This window comes from Mus caroli, unplaced genomic scaffold, assembly GCF_900094665.2.
Source record: "Mus caroli unplaced genomic scaffold, CAROLI_EIJ_v1.1 scaffold_15210_1, whole genome shotgun sequence".
Lineage (NCBI taxonomy): Eukaryota > Metazoa > Chordata > Mammalia > Rodentia > Muridae > Mus > Mus caroli.
Window position 1 is genome coordinate 28,015 of NW_018389046.1, and position 4,960 is coordinate 32,974.

A 4,960-nucleotide genomic window follows, 5' to 3' on the forward strand; every position below is an offset into this window, starting at 1 on the left:
TCTCTGGGGTTCACTGCACCAGAAAAAGACTAGAGTTGCAATGGATGCACACTGAGTTGTTAACATATGCATGCACTTAGAAAAGTCATTTGTTTTATTTGATAAAAGTTTGTAATGCTAGGGTCAATCTAAGTATGATGCACATTCTAGGAACACTCTTAACTGAGACCTACAAGTCCTCAAGCTCTGTGTATTCTTTGCTCATTTGTTTTGTGCTGATGCAGCTTGACCTTGCTATATAGCCCAGGATGTTCACAAATTTACATTTCTTTTACTTCAGCCTCATGAGTGCTGAAGCTACTGGTGTTCATGCCAATCTGAGACTTTTAATTTAAATTAGAAATGTTCAGCAGATATTTTTATTTGATGACACTGAAAGTTCCATAACTGAAGAATCATAAGATTTATACCAATATAATGTTAATCAGGAAGTTATAGAATAAAAGAAAGGTCACAGATCGAGTCTACAAAACAATACAGTGCCAAGAAGAATCGGACCCACTGTGGTACAGTGGACACTCACTAACCTTGCAGTCTGTAGTAGTGTTCAGGTATGGGCTGCTCAGGCCAATGTGAAAACACTGGAGCAGGCTCAGAGGAGACACTGGAAGTATAGTTGTCACTGTTTCTGGCTTTCCCATTAGTGTAGGTTGTAAAATTTAGTTGTAGGTAATAAAACTCAAAGTGTGCCCATCAACATTGGTAATAGTAGAGAAGCCATCACTATTAAATTGACCCAGACCAAAAGATTAAGCAGCCTGAAAGCATCTGTCTGAAGAGACCTGAAAGAAAAGAGACCAAGAGCTTCTCTCTTCATAGCACTACATTCTTCCAAGAAAAACCATTTCACCCCTTCATTATATCAGTATTTGACTTGAGAACAGTCTGGTTTTATCAGTTTCTGGTGACCTTTGCCTTCTGCTTTGTGGAGATTTAATAAGTCAAGGAAAATACAAATATCCTACATCAAAGGTTTCATTACCATTTTAAGATTTACCATATTTAGTGAGTTATAACCAAAAAGCTGTATGCCTGCTCACAGAGAACCTGAAGTGAGTATGTGACTTTCAAGTGAGAAAATAGATAATGTTGGCTGATGTGCTGTCCACTGTCAGCAGCAAGAATAAGTCTTTAGTACTCTCCGGAGATAAAGCCCTTAGCCACCAAAGCTAGTTCCATGGAATCTTTCTAAAATATATAGACAGCATGAATAAATCCTGATCACCCTATTAATTAGGTATAAATTCATAGCTATTACATGATCGTCTTAAATACCTTAAATGTATGAATTATGCTTTGAAAATTGAGTTTAGTGCAGGTGTACCTGAAAGTACAAGAAGTTGACTAGAATAATACATTCTCACAGTTACAAGCCTGTTCCCTGAGATTAGGCAGCAGCAGTAGGAGTGTTCCTGCAGAGACTGTTGGGAAGCAATCGCACTAGGAGCTTCATCACAAGTTGCATACTGTGAGTTTGGGAAAGATATGAAAATATTCACTGGATAGTGTGTGTGTGTGTGTGTGTGTGTGTGTGTGTGTGTGTGTGTGTGTGCATGTGAGTGTTTGTGTGACATTATTGGACTACTAGGCCTACGAATAGAGGAATAGAATACTGTATGCCAGTGCTGCTACCATGAGTAACTATTAATCACTTGAGTGAAAAACTGAGATATATAAAATATTTTTGTTAAATAAAGTAATTATTAAGAAAAATAGAGAGTGTGTCATCTGTTTTCTGGTTGTCTTCATNAGCTCTTGGGCTCTTGCTAGGGTACTACTGCAAACTTGTTCACGTAAATTATTCAAACAAACTGAAAATTCTGAAATGCTTGTTAGCATAAACTCGTATTTATATAAGTTGTTTTTTGAGGTGAGGGTTGATACTCTTTGACCTGTGACTTAAGAAAGTTATTGGCATTATTTTGTTCCATCTATGACAATCCTGTCATAAATCTACATTATACATTTTATACTTTGATTTTGTTATATTTTTCTTTGTGTGAGAGATAGGTTCTCACTCTCTAATCAAAGTAATGATGCTCTTGTGTTAGTTTTGAACGTGCTGGGATCATAGGAGTATGATACCACACCTGCCTTCTTTTATNATTTTAGTCTCATATACATTATATATTATAATTATATATTAGTAAATGACTATTCTAGCAAAGTAAAAACTGACTTGTGATAATCGACAGTTAAACTTGAATTTAATTGGTATTGTTGTGAATGTGTATTTTATAACTATTAGAGGAAGCATTGGTGGTTTTGAATTTAAATAATTTTATACTATTTGAGAATTGCAAATTTTCTTCTCATGGCTAATGTAAAATTTATGCTATTAAATCAATATCACTGTTATAAGGTTTGATTTAGAAAACTTGAAATATTAAAACTAAATTTATTTTAATTAAAATGCTCAGACTTTAACTGAAATCTGCAAGATTATATTTATGGGAGAATAACTTTTCAAGAATTTAGTAAATGAGTAAGGTGAGATTTTTTCAGATACTTTAGAAATACCCAGAATAGATCTAATAGAGCCTTTCCTGATTCTTCTACCCACCATTTTATTCAACCTCTATGCTTTCCACAACACTCTCCTTTCACTGTCATTCATATATATATATATATATATATATAATCGTGAAACCATATTAGGTAAAATCTAAGTTATTTTTAAATCATTACACTGCTATTTCTATGCCTACAAGAATCTGTTCTGTTTGCTTGCTTATGCTACAGAATGGCTCAAAAGTAAAATTCTAAACAAGAAATTTTCTAACCTTTTATTACAGAAACCTGTTCCTATAGTACCACCTACTTACAGTTCTCACTATTAATGAAAAGAAAAAAATTCACTCACCAGCTGGGCCTTTGATGAACATCCTTACAGAATGAGGCCCTTAGAAGTAGTTATATGGCAGGAATGTCATCAGCTCATCTCCCTCTAGACCCATAGTTATGGTNTCANCNGGAGAAGGGAGTTTTCACTTGAGATGGTAACAAAGTTGAACCATCAAATAGAAAAGTGAACNTCTCTACTTCCAGGAGAACAGTAGANTAGGAAAAGCTGAGCTCTGGCTTTCCCATGTGTGAGCTATTCTCTCCAGGCTATATCTATATCTGTCTGTATGGATTAACTGATTCCAGTCCTTGTGAACACAACAAAAGTAACAATAATAACATTTCTTTTTAACAGAAGTACAAAAACATTTCAGATTCCCCAAGGTGTCCTTCCTTCTTGGAAAAGTTTCCNCGTAGCCTCCATACTTCAAAGTGTCACCAGGAAATTAATAACACTGATGCTAAAATTAAAAATATGTCACCTCCTCCAAATACACTTAGGAAAAGTAAGTGTAAAAGTTTCTTAAAGAGAACACAGTGGTGAGGTAAAGGAACTGTATCCTCAGTAGAAATGGGCTGTGGGGCTGGGATGCAGGTCAGTCTGTAGAGGGCATGCCTCTGTATGCACAAAGGATGAATCTCTGTGTGTGAAACCCAGCACCACATAACAGTAACTAATGTATACATTACNACACATAGTAATGTACACATATGTAATTACTATACTCAGGAAGTAGTGGTGGGAGGATCAGATATTCAAGACTGTCCTTTGCTACATGGCCAGTTTGAGGCTTCTGGGAGATCATGCTGCATTTCTCCACCAGGAGGATAAAAACTCTCCCTCCTCCATTGTTTAAACAAAAGACTCCAGGCTCCTGTTATGCACTGTTCTTCCATGCCTACTCCTTGGCCAACTCTGGTGATTATATTTACAGGATACTTTATATCACATACTCAGATAAAGAAGGAACTGACAAATGTCTCTTGGTGTTGACACATAACTGTCAGTGACTCCTTTTTTATAGTTTATAATAACGCTACTTAAGCTCTAATTATGACTGCCACCTTGGTTATTCTCTTAATTCAAATTCATCCTATGCTTCAATGGTGACATTTGAGCAGACACGATGGACCAATGACATAAGAGCATCCTTCACCAAGGTTCATCACAGGCATTCAATCTCAAGGACCCACATAGTAAAAGGAGAGAATATCTACAAGTAGGTCACTAACATGCACATTTATAATGTGGGATGAAAGTGCACACCCAATAAAGAAATAGTGAAAAAAAAAGGTGACTTAATTTTTAAATAAAAAATAAAAGTCTTCCAATAGGTTATCAGCTAAGAATAAAGTGGAAAGAGGCTGAGGAAAGGGAAATTCACAAAATTTGACAGAAATTTTTAATTGTTTTTATTTAAGTGTTTATCTTTTCTAAAAATATCATAAATACTGTATTTACAAAATGTCTCCTAGAAGGAGACAGGAGAAGGAGAGAGTTAGTGGGGGTGAGTTAGGAAAATTTGGAGGGGCAACTTGGTAGAAATTATGTAAAATAAATTTAATACAACATTGAGAGGCCCTTAGCTAAACCGAAATAAAGATAAGACACAAATTGCAAATATTAGACCTGAAAAGGGAGCCAATACAACAGACTCCAATGAAATCAAGAAAATAATAAAGGCATTCCTTTAAAATATATATTCCACTATACCGAACAATATCTTACTTCTGCATGTACACAGAGAATCCTTTGTGCTACACCAACTAACCCACTCCATTTCCATAGCTCCTATGTATTCCACCAGGGTCTAGCTTACTTAGTACCCCTGACCTCCTTATCCACACCTTTTCTGCAAATTACCAGATTTAGCCTAGGTCCCATAACCGGGATACCAGCTTAGTCTGGCATTCCCTGTCTGAAATGAAGAAGACACTGAAAAACCCAATAACTCAGTTAGAACACTCAAAGGAAAACATTATGAATAGAAAGAATCAAGCAGTAGACAGATTATCAGATCCCGAAATTAAATTAGGAGATATGAACCGGGACCTGAGACTGCATTAGTTAGGGAAGCAGAAAGCCGGCCTGAGTAGGGCCACAAGCCTCTTCGGG